Source organism: Phyllobates terribilis, unplaced genomic scaffold (assembly GCF_046119375.1).
Source record: "Phyllobates terribilis strain yellow unplaced genomic scaffold, ASM4611937v1 Scaffold_11__3_contigs__length_659146591, whole genome shotgun sequence".
NCBI classification, from domain to species: Eukaryota; Metazoa; Chordata; class Amphibia; order Anura; family Dendrobatidae; genus Phyllobates; species Phyllobates terribilis.
The window spans coordinates 80,474,700-80,498,202 of record NW_027362771.1 but is presented as its reverse complement, the minus strand read 5'-3'; the positions used below and the strand labels follow the sequence as shown (position 1 = coordinate 80,498,202).

General features: G+C 43.1%; 1 protein-coding gene and 1 long non-coding RNA gene across 2 annotated transcripts in view; one reads left to right on the top strand and one right to left on the bottom strand.

Annotated features, from left to right (window-relative positions):
• Positions 1 to 1,978: 1,978 nt before the first annotated feature.
• On the bottom strand, positions 1,979 to 9,702 carry LOC141165590 (uncharacterized). The gene is made up of 4 exons (XR_012251178.1): positions 9,531 to 9,702; positions 4,490 to 4,582; positions 4,168 to 4,361; positions 1,979 to 3,151 (listed from the first exon to the last, which is right to left on the bottom strand). It is a non-coding gene; the product is annotated as an uncharacterized lncRNA (long non-coding RNA).
• Positions 9,301 to 23,503, top strand: part of CREBRF (CREB3 regulatory factor) — a 45,852-nt gene continuing 31,649 nt past the window's right edge. The window contains exon 1 of the mRNA XM_073651305.1: positions 9,301 to 9,454. The gene's annotated coding sequence lies outside the window, so the exon portion shown is untranslated. The remainder of the gene's footprint in view (positions 9,455 to 23,503) is intronic.

Sequence of the window (23,503 nt, the reverse complement as noted above, 5' to 3'; positions counted from 1 at the left end):
GCTATTCTTTATTCTAAAAAATAATTTTGGGTAGACAATATTGCTTACGGACCAAAATGAAATTTCCAATAAAATCAGTGATACTGCACGCTTTAGTTCAAGTGCATGGCCCCTGAGACAATATTTTATTAACTGATCCCATCAATGTTGGCAGTGTTTGCCATCAATAATGATTGGACATCTAGATCATATGGTGGCCAAATCTCTAATTAGCTAAATATCAAATCATTTAACTTCTTGTTTTAGTCAGCACTTTGACAAAGTATAATTTGATATTTGGCTAAATGGGTATTCTGATACATTCCTAAATCCTGAGATAGTTGGGGAGAGGAGAACCCTCACATGCTGGAGCTGCAGTCTACACCAACAATCTCGTCCCTCATGATGGGTAGTACACCTGGGACTGCTGGCTTCCCAACCAGTCGTCTATCATTCCAAATGACTGAAGAAGTAGGCCAGGAGCATGACAGTCCACTGCTCTTTACTGTTCCTCTCCCCTGCAGGAATCCATGGAAGTGGCACGGTCTCTTGTTAAAGCAATCAACAGCAGTTCCTAAATTTGGATCCCAGCAATCTAACATTGATCACATATCTTTGTTGATAGATACTAAATGCCAATAGTAGCAGCACGGTGGCTCAGTGGTTAGCACTGCAGCCTTGCAGCGCTGGGGTCCTGGGTTCAAATCCCACCAAGGACAACATCTGCAAGGAGTTTGTATGTTCTCCGTGTTTGCGGGGGTTTCCTCCGGGTTCTCCGGTTTCCTCCCACACTCCAAAGACCTACTGATAAGGAATTTAGATTGTGAGCCCCAATGGAGACAGCGATGATAATGTCTGTAAAGCACTACTAAATATGTTGGCGCTATATAAAAATAAAGATTATTACTATTAATAATTAACCTAAAGACACATCTTGTTCATGGTTATGCTGCCCTGTGTACCTATTTAAGCACTTTTGTAGAGATCACACTTAGATATTGGGTCCATGGACATGCCTTAGCCATGTGCTTAAATATTACAATATAAGCTAGTGGAACAACTTATTTAGCGGGATTGAAAGAAATAAAAGTGTAAGCAGCAGAAAAAGCAAAATCACTAATTACTGCACGGATATAGCATACACCAAAATTTCTGTTTTGTTTCTTTGCATGGAGGGGATGATAAATTCCTTTTATTCTTTTTAACAGCTTAACTTCTTCACGCTCAGATATATTGGTCATGGAACTGGTCAGAATGTGTGCAGCTGGCATAGGAGTTGAGCTTGTTCCACACATGGCAGATGCCTATAACAGCAGCAATCCGAGTTAGCTCAGATCACTGCTATTGACCCCATGAATTCTCCTGTCAATTACTGTCAGTAATCCCCATAGACTCCGTCACAATGCAATTGTGGGATGTAGATACATTGGCATGGCAACCAGGAGCCTGCTGAAGTGCCCCCTTACTGCCATGTTGTAACTCCACATTGTTGAAGCCACAGGCTGGGCTTCATAGGAGACCATGATTAGGACTACACTACCGTTTGGGGTCATTTAGAAATTTCATTATTTTTTGAAAGAAAAGCACTTTTTTTTTTTTATTAAATGAACCAGAAATACACTCTATACATTGTTAATGTGGTAAATGACTATTCTAGCTGCAAACGTCTTGTTTTTATTGCAATATCTACATAGGTGTATAGAGGCCCATTTCCAACAACCACCGCTCCAGTGTTTTAATGGTACATTGTGTTTGCTGTGTAAGAAGGCTAATCGATGTTTAGAAAACCCTTGCACAAGTATGTTAGCCAACTGAAAACGGTTTGGCTGATTTGAGAAGCTATAAAATGTACCTTCTTTTGAGCTAGTTGAGAATCTGGAGCATTACATTTGTTTGTTCTATGAAACTCTCAAAATGGGCAGAAAAAGAGAACTTTCATGTGAAACTCGACAGTCTATTCTTGTTCTTAGAAATGAAGGCTATTCCATGTGAGAAATTGCCAAGAAACTGAAGATTTCCTACAACGGTGTGTACTAGTCCCTTCAGAGGAGAGCACAAACAGGCTCTAACCAGAGTAGAAAGAGAAGGGGGAGGCCCCACTGCACAACTGAGCAACAAGACAAGTACATTAGAGTCTCTAGTTTGAGAAATCGACGCCTCACAGCTCCTCAACTGGCAGCTTCATTAAATAGTACACGCAAAAGTCAAGTGTCAACGTCTACAGTGAAGAGGTGACTCCGGTATGCTGGTCTTCAGGGCAAAGAAATATCTGAGACTGGCTAATAAAAGGAAAATATTAGTATGGGCAAAAGAACAGACATTGGACAGAGGAAGATTGGAAAAAGGCTTTATGGACAGGCGAATCAAAGTTTGAGGTGTTTGATCACACAGAAGAACATTTGTGAGACGCAGAACAACTGAAAAGATGCTGGAAGAGTGCCTGACGCCATCTGTCAAGCATGGTGGAGCTAATGTGATGGTCTGGGGTTGCTTTGGTGCTGCTAAAGTGGGAGATTTGTACAAGGTAAAAGGGATTTTGAATAAGGAAGGCTATCACTCCATTTTGCAACTCCATGCCATACCCTGTGGATAGCGCTCGATTGCAGCCAATTTCATTCTACAACAGGACAATGACCCAAAGTACACCTCCAAATTATGCATGAACTATTTAGGGAAGAAGCAGGCAGCTGGTATTTTATCTGTAATGGAGTGGCCAGCGCAGTCACCAGATCTCAACTCCATTGAGCTGTTGTGGGAGCAGCTTGAACGTATGGTACGTAAAATGTGTCCATCAAGCCAATCCAACATGTGGGAGGGGCTTCAGGACGCATGGGGTGAAATCTCTCAAGATTACCTCAGCAAATTAACAGCTAGAATGTCAAAGGTCTGCAATGATGTAATTGCTGCAAAGGGAGCATTCTCTGACGAAAGCAAAGTTTGAAGAAGAAAATTATTCTTTCAAATAAAAATCATTATTTCTAACCTTGTCAATGTCTGGACTATATTTTCTAATCGTTTTGCAGCTCATTTGATAAATAAAAGTATGAGTTTTCATGGAAAACACAAAATTGTCTGGGTGACCCCAAACATTTGAACGGTAGTGTATATACTGCAATACTGTAGCCTTTCATTATATAGACCAAGTGATCAAATACTTGCACATTCAAGTCACCTATGAAGACAAAATATGGTGAAAAGATTTTTAAAAATATTATAAAGCATACACATTCTAATCAACTCAACTTTCCCCAGTAAAAAATTAATTTTAAATGTATAAAAATATATACATAGATGGTATAGCCATATCTGTAAAAATCAATATATCACACTCTATAATTGCTAAAACCATATGGTAAACCTCATAAAAACATTCAAAATAATAAAATTGCCATGGTCTTGGTCACCATTAGCCTTTTGTTGCATTTTTGTGGGACTATCAAAACTCAATATGTACTACAAAAGGGGGGCAGTAAAATCACTACATTGTCCTGCTGTAGAATAAATTTGGAGCCAATCTGATGCCTTACTGATGGTATCTGCCTGTAATTTACAGAATGGAGGACACCTTTTAATCTTGACCAAATCCCCAACTCCATTTGCTGAAAGTCAGCCCCAACCTTGAATGTCCATTATGCTTCACTGTTACCTGCAGACACTCATTACTGTACCGTTCTCTGGTGAACAGACTGCCTTGTATTATAGACAAGTATTTCACATTTTGACTCATCAGTTTAGTGCACCCAATGCCATTTTTCTGTACCCAGGTTACTATATTTACATACATGTGCACAGTTGAGTCACTTGGCCTTGTTTCCATGTTGAAGGTATGTTTTTTTGGCCACAATTCTAACAAAGACCACGTCTGGTAAGACACCCATCTACTGTTTGGGGAAGTATCTAGCTATCACTGTTTGCTGCCAGCTCTGTGCTGATGCCACTGATGGACATCTTCCACATTCCTAGGTAAGTAAGCATGATGTGTCTTTCATCTGCTGCACTAAGTTTCCATGGCAGACCACTGCGTCCATAGTCCTCAATGTTTCCCATTCCTCATGTTCAATGCTCTGAGAAACAAAGGCAGAGACTTATCCACCATTCAGTACCAGGGAGGCATCTGATTGGCTCCAAATTTATTCTGTATCAGGAAGACCACAAACATACAGCCAACGTCATTAATTTAAGAAGTACCTTCAGTGCAAAGAACAAGGAGTCCTGGAAGTGATGATAGGGCTCCACAGATCCCTGATCTCAATACCATATGTCTGTCACTACATGAAGAGACAACAGGATTTTCACAAGGCTATATGCACAGAAGATCTATGATTAGTTCTCCATGATGTTTGGAACAACTTCTCTGCTATGTGCCTCCAAAAACTGTGCAACTGTAACGAGAAGGATTGATGCTGTTTTGAAGGCAAAGGATGGTCACACCAAATATTGATTTAGATTTCTCTGCATTTTGTTACTTGGTAAAATAAATTAACGCTTTGTTCTTTGAAAGCATTCTTACTTTGCAGCATTTTTCTCCCGTCTCAAACTGTTTCATATCAATGTATTATTGATCTGGGGAGTACTGTCGCCAGGTAACACCGCACAATTAATGCTGTAAAAACAAAACATTGGGAAGATTGTGCATTTCATTCACATCACCTAGAATTTTTTTTTCTCATTTTTCTGTACACTGCAGTAAAGTTGGTGGTATCCCTCAAAACTACAACATGAGCAATGGTGACAGAAAAGTGAAAATCTGAAAGAAGCATGATGTATGGGCAGAGTCCCTGATTCAAGCGCTGTATAACTTACTGAAGTGCAGCATGATATCATTTTGATAAAATCCCTATTTTCTCTGCTGCAGATCTAGCAGTTCTCTGAATGCTGAGCTCTATAACCCCACCCCCACCTATGATTGGCAGATTTCTGCCCATGTACAGTGTACACAGGGCTGTCACAGTGGTGGGGGTGTAGTTATACAGAGCTCATGAATAGGACTACATGGCAGCAGGTTTACTAGTCCTCTAGTGACAAATCCTGCTGATAAAACATTGATTGCATAAAAATACACTAAGCAGCCCAGTAAGTGACACATCATTGAATCAGAGCCTCCATCTCTACATTATGCTGCGCTCAGATTTGGTTGCAAAAACCTAGTGACAGATTTCCTTTAAGGACCACCTACTGTAAATTGACCATGCTATTGCACACTTAAGCCACATGTTAAATAGACTTTGGTCATGTTATTGATCACATAATCATGGGGAACATGATGCATAAGTTTAGTAAACTCTACCCATGACCAGAAGCTGTCTGCCCACCACCATTTCCAGTACTGATAGCTTTGGTCCAATTACTTTGTTGTATATGTAATATATCAAAGTAAATACTGTAAAAAAAAATCAAAATATAAAAATAAAATCTATTCTAGTCTTACACTGAAGAAAAAAGGCTAAAAAAAAAAGCTTGAAAATCACACAGTAAAAATAAGACCGAGAATGTTTATACAGTTTTTTATATGAATTTTTCAGGCTGAAAATCCACATTAAAAGTTTTCTAGCACATTTTTTGTGCATGGGGAGAGGTTTTTTCTTCATCAGTTTGAGCTGTCAAATTTGGCGATTTTTTATTTTTTTTAATTTTTTTAATTTCAAGCATAAATGCCTCAAGAACGGATATGTTGCTTATTTTTCCACCGTGGAAAAATAAAACAGCAGTAGTCATGTTTTCCTATTGAAATTACTAGGAAGCTTATTCAGATTATTTGGATTTTGGAGTAAAATCCACATTAAAACCTCCATGTGAGCATACCCTAATAGCTATGAGACCATCACATTTGGGCTTGGTGCACTTCAGTGCAGATTCGGCACCCAAACCCAAGAAATTTAAATTTAGTAATGTCATCCTCTGACAAGCCTCGTTTAGTTTCCTTCATAATTGTAATGTACCTGAAAAAAGTGTGGCATATGGATGATAATCCGTATGTGATCCATTTTTTATACACCCATAACTCAGTGGGTGAGTCTGATCCAGAATGAGGATCGAAGTCATTTCTGCTGCAATATTTTTTTTTACATGCGGATCATCGGCCTGTGTGTAAACGCATTTGTGAACTGTCACATTGACTTGTATTGGTCAGTGGGCTGTCCGTATACTATTAGTTTCGCATACAGATAGCACACCGAACAAGACCTTTAAAGAGGGATTTTCAGTTGCACCATTGTTACATAACTTTGGAATAGAGGAGCTCAGAAGGGAAAGAAAAACTTCCAGAATCTGTGGAGCAACAGAGATTGGAGGAAGTACTCGGGGTAAATTAAAGGTCCTGTGTAAAGGGAACACATGCCTGACGTTAGGAACCTGTCCCTGAACGGGCCTTTCCAGAGTGTGACCAGAAGCACAGAACAGAGACAGAATTGGATTGCAGGAATAAAACAACCAGTAACTGGCTACTTTTTCCACTGGTGATAGATTCTCTTTGAAATAGGTTCTTCAGAGGTTATGAAAAATAGCATTGCGTTTTATTATTTTTCCCATGAAACCTGACTGAATCCAAGGCGTCCTATTGGGCAACACGGTGGCTCAGTGGTTAGCGCTGCAGTCTTGCAGTGCTGGGGTTCTGGGTTCAAATCCCACCAAGGACAACATCTGCAAGGAGTTTGTATGTTCTCCCCGTGTTTGCGTGGGTTTCCTCTGGGTTCCTCCCACACTACAAAGACATATGTCAATTGTGAGCCCTAATGGGGCTAATGTCTGAAAAGCACTGTGGAATTAATAGCACTGTATAAACAAAGCATAATACCGCAGATGTGAGCACAGGTGCAATCCCCCATGGATTTCTCCTCGATACCAAATCCCCCGCCCCTGTTTGCTTCTCTGATTATTATTATAGCGCCATTTATTCCATGGTGCTTTACATGTGAAAAAGGGGGTGTACATAATAAAAAACAAGTACAATAATTTTGAACAAAATGAGTCAGTGACTGGTACAGGAGGAGCGAGGACCCTGCCCGCGAGGGCTCACAATCTACAAGGGATGGGTGAGGATACAGTAGGTGAGGATATAGCAAGTCGTGCAGCGGCATGGTGGAGCGATGGTTACTGCAGGTTGTAGGCTTGTCGGAAGAGGTGGGTCTTCAGGTTCCTTTTGAAGGTTTCCACGGTAAGCGAGAGTCTGATTTGTTGGGGTAGGGGGGATGCACGGGAGAAATATTGTATGCGATTGTGGGAAGAGGAGATATTGCTATGTTTGTGGGGGGCTATGGAATCATTGCTCACTAAAGGTAAGAATGGGCACTACTGTCGAGGGAGGGGGTAGATGTCTGTGTGCTCACTGAGGGCAAGAATGGGCACTACTGGAGAGGGGGTAGATGTCTGTGTGCCCACTGAGGGCAAGAATGGGCACTACTGGGGAGGGGGTAGATGTCTGTGTGTCCACTGAGGGCAAGAATGGGCACTACTGGGGAGGGGGTAGATGTCTGTGTGCCCACTGAGGGCAAGAATGGGCACTACTGGGGAGGGGGTCGATGTCTGTGTGCCCACCGAGGGCAAGAATGGGCATGACCGGGGAGGGGGTATATGTCTGTGTGCCCACTGAGGGCAAGAATGGGCACTACTGGGGAGGGGGTAGATGTCTGTGTGTCCACTGAGGGTAAGAATGGGCACTACCAGGGAGGGGGTAGATATCCTCAGTGGGCACACAGACATCTACCCCCGCCCTGGTAGTGCCCATTCTTACCCTCCGTGGGCACACATACATCTCCCCCCTCCCTGGTAGTGCCCATTCTTACCCTCAGTGGGCACACAGACATCTACCCCCTCCCTGGTAGTGCCCATTCTTACCCTCAGTGGGCACACAGACAAGAATGGGCACTACCAGGGAGGGGGGGTAGATGTCTGTGTGCCCACGGAGGGTAAGAATGGGCACTACCAGGGAGGGGGTAGATGTCTGTGTGCCCACAGAGGGTAAGAATGGGCACTACCAGGGAGGGGGTAGATGTCTGTGTGCCCACGGAGGGTAAGAATGGGCACTACCAGGGAGGGGTAGATGTTTGTGTGCCCACAGAGGGTAAGAATGGGCACTACCAGGGAGGGGGTAGATGTTTGTGTGCCCACAGAGGGTAAGAATGAGCACTACCAGGGAGGGGGTAGATGTTTGTGTGCCCACGGAGGGTAAGAATGAGCACTACCAGGGAGGGGGTAGATGTTTGTGTGCCCACGGAGGGTAAGAATGGGCACTACCAGGGAGGGGGTAGATGTTTGTGTGCCCACGGAGGGTAAGAATGAGCACTACCAGGGAGGGGGTAGATGTTTGTGTGCCCACGGAGGGTAAGAATGGGCACTACCAGGGAGGGGGTAGATGTTTGTGTGCCCACGGAGGGTAAGAATGGGCACTACCAGGGAGGGGGTAGATGTTTGTGTGCCCACAGAGGGTAAAAATGGGCACTACCAGGGAGGGGGTAGATGTTTGTGTGCCCACAGAGGGTAAGAATGGGGAATACCAGGGAGGGGGTAGATGTTTGTGTGCCCACGGAGGGTAAGAATGGGACTACCAGGGAGGGGGTAGATGTTTGTGTGCCCATGGAGGGTAAGAATGGGCACTACCAAGGAGGGGGTAGATGTTTGTGTGCCCACAGAGGGTAAGTAAGGGCATGACCCGGTTGGTAGATGTATGTGTGCCCTGGGAGCGTAACAATGGTAACGACCTTCTTGGTAAATGTATGTGTGCACCAGGAGGGTTAGTATGGGCACAACTCGGGGCAGATGTATGTGTGCCCGGCTAGGGTTACTGGTGAGGGTAAGAATGAGCATGTCCCAAAGGAGAGGGGTAGATGTGTGCCCTCCTGGGTGATAGCTGTATGTGTGCCCAGCTATGGCAAGACTAGGCATGACCCAGGGGCTGGCTGTATGGGTGCAGAGATGGAGGAATGGGCACAGCCTGGGCGATGACGTGCCAGCATGTCATACCAGCGCTTCCCTGTGTGGCATAGCCCCCTCCTCGTTGTGGTAATGAATGAATGGAAAGCCCTCCCACCCAGGGATTCCCCCTCCACACACAGCGATCACACGTATGACAGTGACAGCACGCTGCAGGATGCCCCCGGCCCAGTGCTGGCACATCACACAGCGCGAATGCCCCCTCCCGTACGGATGGTGCAGGGTGGCACTGGGCAGCTGGGGCAAGGTGTGGGGCAGGGCAGCTACCCGGGCTCTACCGCCTTCTCTTCCTGCTCACAACTGCTTCACGTACCCCCACCCCCCATATTGCCACCCATGACAGCAGGAGCGCTGATTGGCCAGGCTCGGGTACCAAGCCGCGAGGATTGGCTCTCCTGCTAGTCACGTGGGCGGGGAGTCACGCGCTTTCCGGGAACCCGTCAGGAAGGAAATAAACAAAACAAAGCAGAAAGCATGGAGACCGTCCGGGGGGAAGAGCGGCGACGGCGGCGGCAGAGAGGCGGCTGACAGGGCGCACCGGGCACGGGTGAGAGCACGGGGCGCCTGGGAGAGTGGGGAGAGTGCCGCTGGCCGTGTGGCAGCAGTGTGACCCTGGCTCGTACCTGTGCCAGGGCTGCACGGCGGGGAGGCAGGTGAGGGGGCGTGGTGGCCAGTCACACACCGTGCCCCCCGGGGTAATGACCTCTGCTCGGAGCACACGCCCCCTCCCGGTGTGTCCGGGAGCTGCTGTGTGCCGGGCTTGTCTCCATGCTGTGCTGGCCGCGCTGGTGGCAGTGCAGGGGGTGTGTTGCTGGGTAGAGGGCTCTGCATGGCCAGGGGGTGTGCGCTGAGGGAGGAGCCGCGCCGTTTACATAAGCAGCCCTCCGTTGCTGGCCCCAGGTTTGCTGTGGGGGAGGAGGCGCAGCAGCAGCCGCGGCTCCTCTCCCCTCTCCCTGCCGCCCGCCCCTCACATTGAATGGAGCAGGAGATTGTTTATGTGTCCGCTCACAGCAGCTTTGCTGGGAGGAAGAGGGCGGGAGCGACTTGAGTGACACTGCATACTGTCCACTCACAGGCCTCGCTGCGAGGCGACTGTCCAATCAGCTGCCTCCTAGGCTGTGACGCGGGTTAGGTTGCGTCCTTGCTGGAGCTGAAGCCATGTTGGCTGTGTACACCAGAAAGGGGTGTGTATGCAGGGCTTGTTGTTGTGTGTGGCCCCAGTGCAGCATGGCAGTCAGACAGGCCTCCTCTCACCCCTCAACCTGCTGGCCTGACCCTCCCCTGTGTATTGTGGGCATACTCTGCAGAGCCAAACTTCTGGGCTGCCAGTACTTGTGCTGCTGTAGGGTATGTGCCCAGCTGGGCAGTCCCCTGGCCCCCCACAATGCTCACTGTAACCTTACTGCTTCCAGTTTGGAGCAATGCTTTATTTCTGTGTTGTGGGCTGAAGTCATGTGATGACATACAAGTCTTGTGTAATAAATAGGCATTATACTCCTCTTGAGCCAACTTTGAAGCGCGTTACTGTGTTGGACAGTGTGCACGTGACGCCTCACTAATCCTAGTCAGGTAAGAATGGTTTTCTGGTCATTATATAGGATTTATGCCCGGTGTAAGTGCATGCACCTGTCCAAACTTCGTGTACAGACCCCCATATTCACACATCCGGGATCACACGTCCATGCTCTGATCACAATACCTGGCCCAAACGGAAAGTGTCCTGCTACATCAGGTTCAGGTCAGGAGAGCTGTCAGTCAATCCAGGTATTGCCCTCTAAGCGTGCACCATCGAGCACGGATGTGTGACCCAGTGGCTGGCTGTGGCAGTTTCAGAGGTAACACCATTTTGCAGACATATCCTGTCTACATTTCAGTACCAGTTTCAATAATACCATTTGATAATATTAGCTGAAATAGTTATCTGCAAATTGAAATTTTGCCATTTTGTGTTTTTTCTATATAAAACATACAGTTGAAACCAGAAGTTTACATACACTATATAAAAAGACACATTCATGTTTTTCTCGATATCTGACATGAAATCAGAATAAACCTTTCCTGTTTTAGGTCAGTTAGGATTACTATCATCTTTAATATTTGCCAAATGCCAGAATAATGAGAGAGAATGTTTTAAGGCATTTTTATTATTGCAAAGTCAAAAGTTTACATACATTTCATTAGTATTTGGTACCATTGCCCTTAAACTGAATGACTTGGGACAAATGTTTGGGATATTCTTCCACAAGCTTCTCACAATAGTTGGTCGGCATTTGGGCCCATTCCTTCAGACAAAACTGGTGTAACTGATCCAGGTTTGTAGATCGCCTTGCTCGCACATGCCTTTTCAGCTTTGCCCATAAATTTTTAATAGGATCGAGATCATGGCTTTGTGATGGCCACTCCAAAACATTGACTTTGTTATCCTTAAGCCACTTTGTTACCATTTTGGCAGTATGCTTCGGGTCATTGTCCATTTGGAAGACCCGTTTCCGCCCAAGCTTTAACTTCCTGGCTGATGTCTTGAGATGTTGCTTCAGTATTGCCACATAATCTTCTTTTCTCATGATGCCATCTAGTTTGTGAAGTGCACCAGTTCCTCCTGCAGCAAAACAACACCACAACATGATGCTGCCACCCCCGTGTTTCACAGTTGGGATGGTATTCTTGAGCTTCCAAGCTTCTCCCTTTCTCATCCAAACGTAACGATGGTCATTATGCCCAAAAAGTAACATTTTAGTTTCATCAGAGCACAGGAGATGTCTCCAAAAATTAAGGTCTTTGTTCCTGTGTGCATTTGCAAACATGAATCTGGCTTTTTTATGTTTCTTTTGGAGTAATGTCTTCTTCCTGGCAGAGTGGCCTTTCAGCCCATGTTGATATTGACACAATCTTACCAGCTTCCGCCATCCTCTTCATAAGGTCTTTTGCTTTTGTCCTTGGGTTGATATGCACATGTCGGACCAAAGCACATTCATTTCTGGGACACAGAACCCGTCTCCTTCCTGAGCGGTATGATGGCTGGACATTCCCATCTTGTTTGTACTTACATATAATTGTTTGTACAGAGGAACGAGGCACCTTTAGGCATCTTTAAATTGTACCCAAGGAGCCAGACTTGTGCAAGTCCACACTTCTCTTCCTGATTTCTTGGCTGATTTCTTTAGACTTTCTCATGTTGCTACACAAAGAAGCAGTGTGTTTCAGGTGTGCATTCAAATACATCCACAGGTGTGTCTCTAATTAACTCAGATGTTGCCAAAAAATCAGAAGCTTCCAAACACATCACCTCATCATATGGTCAGTATAGCATTGTTGAAAGGCATAGTAATCTTACTGTGTGCAAACTTTTGACTTTACAGTAAGTAATAAAAATGACTTTAAACATTCTCTCGCTCTCATTATTCTGGGATTCAGCAAATATTAAAATTATGGGTATCTTAATTGATCTAAAACGGGAAAGGTTTATTCTGATTTCATGTCAAATATTGAGAAAAACATGCATATGTGTCTTTTTATATAGTGTATGTAAACTTCTGGTTTTAACTGTATTTTTACTAATATTCGGCTCTCATCTGCTCAAATGAATGTGGATCGCCGGGTATAGAAGGTTAGGGATATTTGGTAATAAGCCAATAGCAGTCTGTAAAGCCAGTTTCACACATGCGTGTACCGTCGTAGCGAATAGTTTTATGCTGAACACAAATTTTGGTTTTCAAAAAATTTGCTGCTCAATATTTACAGTGTTGACCCTTCTACAATCCGCTTTGTCATGTGGATATCAGCTTTGAGGCAAAATCCTGAATGATGACAACCCATTCTTGTCTAATCAGTGCTTGGAACTTATCACAATTTGTGTTTTTGTTTTTTTTTTTTGTTTGTCAATCTGCTTTTTGAGAATTGATCACAGGTTCTCCATGGGATTAAGATCAGGGAGTTTCCTGGCCATGGACCCAAAATGTCAAATGTTTTGTTCACTGAGCCATTTAGTTATCATCACTTTTCCCTTGTAACTTGTTGCTTCATCATGCTGTAAAAAGCATTGTTCATCACCAAATTACCCCTGAATCATTGGGAGAAGTTGCTCTTGGGGGATGTTTATATGTCATTCTTTATTCATGGGAGTTTTCTTAGGTAAAATGAAAATCAACCCAACACATGAATGATCTCAGGATGCCTTACTGTTGGCATGACACAGGACTTACGGCAGCGCTCACCTTTTCTCCTCTGGACGATCTTTCTTCCAGAAGTCCCAAGCAGTCTGAAGGGGGCTTCCTCAGGCAAAATAACTTTACCCCAGTCCTCTGCAGTCCTGTCCCTGTACATCCTGCTAAATGTCAGTCTGTCTTTGATGTTTTGGTTTTTTTTTTGGAGAGAAGAGGCTTACCTACTGACATCAGGTCTTTGCCTCACTGTGCGTGTAGATGCACTGACACCTGCCTGCTGCCATTCCTGAGCAAGCTCTGCTCTGGTGGTGACTAGTGTTGAGCGAGTATGTTCTGTCCGAGTATGCTCGGGCCGAGCTCCGAGTATTTATAGCTGCTTGGTGATATGGTTGAATCCCTCCCGTGTGCATGATTTGCAACTGTTTGGCAGCTTTATTACGTGTGAGGAATGTGTAAGAAATAGACATTCCTCACATGTAATAAAGCTGTCAAACAGTTGCAAATCATACACACGGGAGCGATTCAAACACATCACCGAGCAGCTGTAACTACTCGGAGCTCGGCCCGAGCATACTCGGCAAAAGGGTTAATAGAACATACTCGATCAACACTAGTGGTGACCTGATCCCATAGCTGAATTCTCCTTCGGAGTCTGTCCTGGCGCTTACTAGACTTTCTTGGCTTCCTTCTTCACAGCAATTGAACCACTCTCTTTGAATGGAGTTTTTGTGATTGTTAATTTTCATGGCAAGGAATTTGGCTATGTGCCCACGATGCAGAAATGCTCCGGATTTTTCCTGAGCGTTTCTGCATCTCTCTGGCAGAAAAAATGCATGCAGATTTTGCATGCGTTTTTCCTGCCAGGGACAAGCGTAAGTGAAGCGTTTTTCACATGCGATTTCACATGCGGCTCCTTATTTTTAGCATCACTGGGAAAGTGCTTGACAACTTGGCACACTATATAAATCCATGCAGCCGGCATGGATTTATATAGTGTGACCAAGTTATAGTAAAAGAATGGTAAAAAATAAACATTATATTCGCCTTCCGATGGCCCCCGGTCTCGTCCGGTGTGGCGGTCGCGTGACCTGTCGCATGACTAAATTACGTCACGGAAGGTCCTTTTTAGATCATCGCTATGGAGACCGGGGGCCATCAGAAGGTAAGTATAATGTATTTTTTTGTTTTAAATTCTTTTTTTTTTTTTTACAGGTACTATGGTACCCGGATCTGGAGGAGAGTCTCCTCTTCTCCAAACCCGGGTACCATCCGCACATTGAATCGCTTAATATCCGCATGTGTACATGTAGTCACGCGGATGTTAAGCAATTCAATGCAAGTCAATGGCGGCGAAAACGCCGTGATTACACAAAATAATTGGTAGTGCTGCGGATTTTTCCGCAATGAATAATCCGCAGCGGAAATTTCAGCAGAATGTGCACAGTACATGCGGATTATCATTGGGGAACATGGCAGACCTTCTACCAAGCGTTTTTTAAGCGTTTCTGCAGTGGAATTGCTGCTGCGGAAACGCTTAAACGCATAGTGGGCACACAGCCTTACTTTATAATTATTTGCAACTCATCTGATCAATTCATAACAATCTAGGGTTAATGCGAATTACCACTATAATGACAATAATGCAGCAAAATTTCTGAAAACCAAAATTTCAGTCTGAAAACTTTTGGCCATGATTTCCGGACTGACTGCAGCAATCCTGACCCAAACTCAACAGTTTTATAGGCATGTATGAGGCTTTTAAGCTCCGATCAGGAGACCTGCGTCCAGTCTGCAATTCACTACATACATGGACTGTGAAGATCTGAACAGTATTGATCAGTGGTGAACATATAAACAGCGTCCAATCCAAGATGGTATAGTTCAAAATCTGAAGTTTATTCTGCCATCAAATTACAACATTTCGACCCATTATAGGTCTTTGTCAAGGATCCGTGACAAAGACTTATAATGTGTCGAAACGTTGTCTTTGAGAAATTATGCACCAGATTTTAAGGATAGTTGACTTTTGATCATTTCGTTCTTCTTGGCTACATTATTCCTTTATTGACCAGGGAATCTTTTTTGTGTTTTAATTTTTTTTCTCATTTTCTTCCATGAGCCATAACTTTAGTATTTTGCAATTGACATAGCCCTAAGAATTTTTTTTTTTTTGGGGAACAGTCATAGTTCTGAATGACACCATTCATTTTACCATATAATGTACTGACAGATGGGGGAGGAGGCGGAACTCTAAGTGGGATGAAATGGGGGAAAATATAATTCCAGCATTTTTGGGGGGGTTTTGTTTTCACTCTCTTCATTAGACCTGATTGGCTAGGTCAGTGCGATCATGGCGATACCGAACGTGCATACATTTTTTTTTCTTCTATCTAAAAGACATTTATTTTTTTTGTGTTCCTTATACCTGTGCAAATGTTAATGTACAGTAAAGTAGTGTCATTGTGTTTGATAAACTTACCGACCACCATCTTATCCGGTGTCCAGCGATGTTCCGGCTCTCTTCTGAGACACGTGACCAGTCGGGTCCCACCGCGCTCTGTGAGCCGAAAGTGGCTTTTATAATCTAAGTCAATGGAGTCTTGTTCTGACACTCTGTAGGCCTGCATTGATAGAGCCCAGTGTGATCCAGCAAGTCTGAAGAAGAGGACCGAAACGTCGCTGGAAACTGGGAAAGACGGTGATCGGTAAGTATAGTAACATGCTTGTACGATACTACACTAACGCTTACACAGGTTTATGGCTAAAAAAAAGTAACAAATGCTTCTGTAAGTGCTGAGAGAATGCTGTAACCAATATTTGCTTTATGTCGCCATTTTTACCAGATCGCTAACATATTTTTATTTTTACGTTGATTTGAGACTTATTTTTTGCATAATGAGCTGACATTTTTATTGATTTTTTTTATTTTTTATTTTTTACCCCTTCTAATTGCCTTTCTTAGGGAGCTGAAGTAACAAAAAAAAAACCCTCATTTCTTGTATTTATATTTGTTTTTTCCACTTTACAGTGTTTACCATACAGGTTAATCAATTTCATGTTTAGATCACTCTTTTGCGGACGACACGATGCCAGATATGTTTATTTTTATTTTTTTCCCTTTAACGGGAGAAAAGTGGGCAGTATGGATTTTTGTGTTTATTTTTTTAATCATCTTTAGGAGACTTGTACCTGTGATTGTTTATCACTTGTACTATAGTATTGCACGACGTAGTAAAAATCCCATCCCCCGATGGCGCTCAGCCTGTGGTTGAGTATGAAGATGGCAGCCAGGGAGCCTTCTGTAGGCCAAGTGCTACTGTTGTAACCCATTGACACCCTGCAATCACAGCTTCATGTTGTCAGATGTTGAGCAAAAGTACATTTTCTATTAGTTGCACACTTTTTTTTTATTAACCTCTCATAAACTGCTGGAAAACTGTCGCTTTGTTTTTGGTTGAATGTATTGACAGAATGGCGGGTTAACTATTAAGTTGCCATGGTAGCAACCAATATGGCTGCACTTCCTCTTATAATTCTTGAGAATAAGACTGCCATAGCAAAACAATAAGAGGAATATTTGGAACTTCTCTTGGATATACAATAGTAATTTTTTGTTTCCTGTGGAAATCCTTTTTAAGCAAATTTGACATGAATTAGAATCTCCCAGTGATGGGATCAAAGAGCGATAATGAGAACACAGAGAAGTGCTGTCTATCCCCATCTACACCGCTCCTGAGCAGGGTCACTGTGCTGCCTAGCTCTGCCCATACCTCACCAGCACTAGTGATATGGTTCCTGTTCTGCTGCCACCTGCCAATTGTTCTGACTCTTGGCAAGGTTACATAAAGGCTTTTATTGCATTGTAATCAGACGGAAACGTATAATCGGGTGGATCATGCACTCATTAAAGGATATAGACCATTCGTGACTTTTTTTTTTAAATACAGCACGTTAACTGCATGTATTTTGGGTTAAAAAGAAATTAACTGTTTTGTGAGAAAAAAAAGAAGCATTAACAATCGAATAAATGAATGAAAGACAAATACAGAATCTCATCTTTATAATTGTAATGTATCCGTGTAAAACACTTAACATACATATAATAACCCATACATTCAGTCCGGTTTTTATGCATAATGGACAAGCCAATCCAGAATATGGATCAAATATTATTTATTATGCTCACTTATTTAGCCCCATCGTATCCTACAGCACTTTACAAACATCACCGCTGTCCTCTTGGGGGATTTAGATTGTGAGCTCCAATCACTGCCTGTAGAGTGTGACGAAAACACTGGGAGAACCTACAGACTGCCGCAGATGTGACCCTTGGTGGAATTTGAACCAAGTACACCAGAGCTGCAGTTTTAACCACTGAGCCACTGTGCTGCCCATATATCAAAGTTGTGCATGCTGCAAATTTTTTTTGGGGGGGCTTTATTATTTTACACAAATACCATTGGTCTGTGTGTAATAACGTTCATGTGAACTGCCACATTGATTTTTATGGTCAGTGTTATGTCCGTATGCTGTTTTGCATACGGAAAGCAAGCAGACATTTACTACGCTTGTCTGAATGAGCCCTAAGGCCACGTTCACACAATCAGTATTTGCAAATTGCCTCTTCAGAGAGGAAGAGGACTAGAATTCTATAGCGCCACCTATTGGAAGCAGCGATCCTTCAAGTCACAATCAACCCTTTAACGAGCCTTGCAATATGACTTAGGATAAAAGCCAAAGCGGAATCTCAATTTACAGACAGTGTTTCGGGCTATTGCCCCTCGTGAGTGCAAAGTATGAGATCTGATTTGGCTAGATGAGAGGCTCTGGACTGAGGTCTAAGGGGTATCGTTTCTCCTTGTGGAGAGTGACATACCGGATCTGGCATGTCAACGTAAGGAGGCTTTTTCGCCATGCAATGCTTCTCTGCACGGCGAATAAGCCTCCTTACATTGGTATACCAGGGCCGGTATGTCACTCTCCACAAGAAAATTGTCTCTTCAGAGGGTTAATTTTAATTAATAGATCTTGGAATAATAATAAGTTCCACTATTGGATATGATTAAATAAAATATTCCTGTGCTGAGATAATCTTATAAATGTTCCCCTGTGTAATGGCTGTGTCTGAGCGTGTAAGGAACATGGTCTGGTCATACCACATCTCCTGGGCAGGGAAGGAAGTAAAAGAGAGAATACAGACATTTCAGCATGGGATCACAGCTGATTCTTTGAAGTAAAATATTGTTTAAAAACAGGCAGGGAAATGTTTTACCTCACAAAGAATCAGCTGCAATTCCCTGCTGTAGTGTCTATATACTCTTTTGCTTCCTCCCCTGACCATAGCCGATGAGTTGGCATATCAGCCGGGGGCCATTAGTGTATGTCTATAAGGCACAATACACTGCGATACAGGATATTAATCTCAGATATTGTTAGGCCATCACTTGACCTGGGGGAGATTTTATCCATTGGAATAGCTTGTAAAAAAAAAACAAGCAACTTTCCAATTTACTGATTAAAGAAAATCTGTCAATAGGATCGCTCCTCCTAAGCTGGCTATATGGTTATGAAGGTCATAGGAAGCTGAATAAAATATCTTGATATCTGTGATCCAATGTCTTAGTCCAGAGAACGCCATGTTTTTCCTATATGTAAATGAGCTGTTAAGATCTATGGGCCTGACATAGATCTACATGAGTATCTGCTTCCAGAGCTTAATTTATATGAAAGGGGGCGTCACCAGTGTGATATGTACTGAAGGACACTTTGCACCCATAATCTCACAGTTCTGCAGTTAGAGCTGAGCTAGCACAGCAATGAGACATAGTTCACTTCGGTTGTACTACTAACACATTTGCACTGAAGGTGTCCTCTCATTAGTGTTTCAGCTTCTATCTCACAGACAGTGTGTGTGTGGAAAGCAGTACAGCAGAGCTGCCAGCCCTGCTATTGTGTTTGCTATGAAACAAGGTTCAACTCTGCTGTACTGTGTTGGCTATAATCAGGCACAGCTCTGCAGAGGAGCTGCCAGCACTATGAGATGATGAGTGCTGCTGCAAATGTCTGTAATGAGACGAAGTTCCCCGCTGGTGTACTGTGTAATCTCTGCTGTACTGTGCTAAGCCCCGTCTCACATGGCGAGTTCGCTGCTGTGTCACGGTTTTGGTGACGCAACAGCGACCTCACCAGCGATGAGCGATGTCGCTATGTGTGACACTTTGCAGCGATCAGGCCCCTGCTGTGAGGTCGCTGATCGCTGCAAAGTGTCCTGGACCATTTTTTGGTCGTTGCCCTCCCGCTGGTCAGCACACATTGCTGTGTGTGACCAGCGGGAGCAGCGATCAGGCTGGTAACCATGATAAACATCGGGTTACTAGGGGCACACGCGCACTTAGTAACCCGCTGTTTATCATGGTTACGAGCCTGCTAAAGTGAGCGGTAACCACCTGCTCAGTAGCAGAGTGGTAACAATGATAAACAACGGGTTACTAGGTGCGTGTGTGCCCCTAGTAACCCGATGTTTATCATGGTTACCAGCCTGCTCCTGCTTCAGCAGGCTGGTAACCAGGAGCAGGACATCGTGGAAAGATTCTTTCCACGATGTCGCTGCTCCCCTGATCGTTGGTGAGCCTGCCTGTTTGACAGCTCACCAGCGACCACATAGCGACGCAGCAACGATCCCTGACAGGTCGTATTGTTGTCGGGATCGCTGCAGCGTCGTTAAGTGTGACGGGGCCTTTAGTTATTTATGATCTCACTGAAGAGCTGTGTATGATTGAGAGCAAAACATGCACATTGCCTCGTTAAATTTCCTAAAGAAGCATTGCATGGCTTATAAGCCTCCTTACACTAGCATGCCAGGCATGTCACTCTCCACAAGGAGAAAGTCAACCCCTTAGATATGAGAGCAAAGTGTCAGTCATTACATATCACACTGGTAATGCCCCCTTTTATTTAAAATAAGCTTTAAAGGCAGAGTGTCAAGGAGATCTGTTTACAATTATTTTTCTTTTTTTACTGTTTATAGCTTAAGGTAACCGTCCATTGCTGCTGTCAAGCAGTGGTGGACAAATATGTACAGTGCTGTCAAGCTCTTTTCTATAGAGTTTGTAAACTGTCCAGGATCTGTGGTTTACACTGTTGGGTCCTAATGCCAGCCAGATTGCCTGTCACTGCTCTACTCCAGTGCTGCCAAGGCAAAGCCTCTTCTAGCTGCATCACAGGGTGCACAGTTTGGACACAGCAGAGAGCTGGGAGGCTGGGGAGTTGTATGTGGCTTAAAATCACCATTGCAATAACTCTTTAATACAAAAAGTAAATTGGAAAATTGTATTACATTTCCTAAAATTACAATAACCCCTTAGTATATCAGCAAAGAGTTCCAATTTCAGGGGCCTGACTGCCCCTTGATGTCTGTCGTGGCGGTTAAGAGCTTCTTTTCCACTGGAGATAGCTAGTTTCTGTGTATAAATTGCATTACGTTACAGAAATGCCCTGTGAAGTTGATGGGACAGTGAATTTATGTTCTATGTAGCTCAGTCATACGAGTACAGTAAAATATAAATATACATTTATAGGGGATCCACAAGCTCTATGGGTTGCTTAGTTGGCTCTCTCATAACAATAAGTGACCTTTGGAATAAAACACGTTTGTTGTTTTTGGACTGACACCGCTCCATACATTGTGTAGTGGCCCTGAATGGGACTGCAAGCCCTCTCCTATTTACATGTGTGGGGGGATCATGAGAATTTGTAGTACCGTGATTCACAGCCACTATAAATGTGGAGCTGTGTTCCTTCCAGTGCATTGTGGTCTTTTCAATTGCTTGATTAGTGGGGGTAGTTACTCCAACTGAGGACAGGTCATCAATATTAGTCTTTGGAAAACCAATTCAAGGCCCTCGTTAACATGTCTTATTTTGGTTCCTAAAAATGTTTTTCTTTTGGAAATGCTAGATATGTATTTTGTTATGTACAAATTATCTTGGTTTCCTGTACTTGTATGCATTTGCGATTACGCAAAAAGAGACTGTATTTTGCTTTAGAAATGTGTTGTCATTGATGCCTGCACATTTTTTCCACTGGGGGAAACCTTACACTGACCATGACAAATGTGCTATGCCTTAAATGTCTTCCTCCTAGATTCTGAATGTTGTGTAATCAAGAGGAAAGGTTGTGCAATGGATGCTTGACCGGTTTACAAACATCACTTGCTTTCTAAACACTACTTCTGTAGTGAAGCTTCTATTAAACCTCTAGTTTTGCCTGATTTTAATCCCTTCCTGCCATGCCAATTCTATGGCACGAGATGTAGCGTTTTTAATAGCTCCATTCACTTTACTATTAAATTTATTGGGAAGTATCAAAAAAAATCTTTGTGGAATGGAAGGAAAAAACAGCAATGGCATCTTTGTTCTTTGAGAGTTGTTTGTGTGGCTTTTACTGAGCTGTAAAAATAAGACCATAACTTTATTGTGCAGGTCAGTTCGATTACAGCAATACCTTCTTATTGATATGTGATATGTTAAAGTTTGGACTTTTGGAAGCGATAATACCAAATATATTTTTATTTCACAAAATGGAAATGGGAGTAGTTTTCAGTGTTTCTTTTGGGATATTTTTTTCTACTATTTTGAGCCTTTATTTGACCTATTTACATGTGGATCTGCAACTCTTCCTTTTCACCCATTAAGTAAAAATGAAAACCCCCTCACTTCTGTTGTATGAAGGGTAATGTTCTTGAACAGTAAGACACTTTGATATTCACATCTATGGTGGAAACTCTTACAAATGTTGTCATTTTAACCGGTACAAATAGTGCATCGTACTGCTCTATTGCTTTGGCAAAATGCCGGCTTCTGTGCTTGAAATGTAATGATCCCTGTTGTAGTCAGCGGCGTCTGTTTGGGTGCTGCATGTGTCCGGCATGCAAGGGATCTGAATTTACAGATTTCTTTTCCTGTTATGAACTAAACTATTGAATACTAGTAGCACAGATTATGAATAATCTAGAACCCCAATTCCAGAAAAGCTGGTGCACTGTGTAAATTGTAAATAACACCAGGATGCAATGATTTGGAAATCTCCTATAACCATATGTTATTCACAACAAAATCTAGAACCTATCAGAGGTTCTAAGTTACCTTTTGTTTTTTTCCATTTCATTGGAAAAAATTAACTCCCATTTAGTAATTGATGGCAGCAACACTTCTCAGAACAGTTGGGCTAAAGCCATGTCTGCCATTGTGTAGCATCCCCTCTTCTTTTACAAAAGCCTGTAAACATCTGGGAAGTGAAGAGACCCGTTTTTGGAGAATAATTCTGTCCCATTCTTGTCTGATGTAGGATTCTGTCTGCTCAACAGTCTTGTGTCTTCTTTGCTGGATTTTTTTGTTTCATAATGCGCCAAATGTTTTCTATTGGTGAAAGGTCTGGACTGTTAGGCGGCCAGTTGATCACCCGAACTCTCTTTTTCTGTGAACCCATACTATTGCGGATGCAGTATGTGGTATGGCATGGTCTTGCTGAAATATACACGGCCTTCCCTAAAATAGACATTGTCTGGATGGTTGCACATGTTGCTCTAAAACCTCTATATAATGCTCAGCATTAATAGTGCCTTTCAAGATGTGTAAGCTGCCCATGTCACAGTGACTTAGTGACTAATGCAGCCCCATACCATCAGACGTGTGCTAACAATGAGCTCCTCTTCCATGGTTTCCATAAAGAATTTCATATTTTCATTCATCTGACCACAGAACAGTTTTCCATTTTGCTTCAGTTAATTTTGAATGCGCTTTGACCCAGAGAAGACTTCATTGTTTCTGAATCGTGTTGACATAATTCTTCTTCTTTGTATGATAGAGCTTTATCTTGCACTTGTGGATTGCACGGCGTACTGTGTTCACTGACAACGATTTCTGAAATATTCTCAAGTCCATGCAGTGATTTGACCTGCCAAATTATTTCTGTTTTTACTGCAGTGCCACCTGAGAAACCCTAGTTCACAAGCATTCAATATTGATCTTCGACCTTATCATTTGTGCACATGGATTTCTCCAGAACCTCTGAACTTTCTGGTGATATTTCCTATAGATGTATTTTCAATTTTACATTGAACATTTTTTGTGAAATTGTTTTGCAAATTGTATACTCAGATTGGGGAGCCTCTGACCATCTTTGCTCCTGAGAGACTCTGCCTCTCTAACATCCTCTTTTTACTCACAATCATAGTTGCAAATTGACCCTCTAGCTGTTATTCTTTAGTGCCACTTACTCTTCCAACATTTTTTAACCCTATCACAACCCTTTTGAATTGTGTTGGCGACAGCAATTTCTAAATGAGTTAATTTCATCAAATTAAATGGAAAAATGAGTAGCTTTTTGAATTTTCAGATGTGTTCTGTTGTGAATAAAATATGGCTACAAGAGAT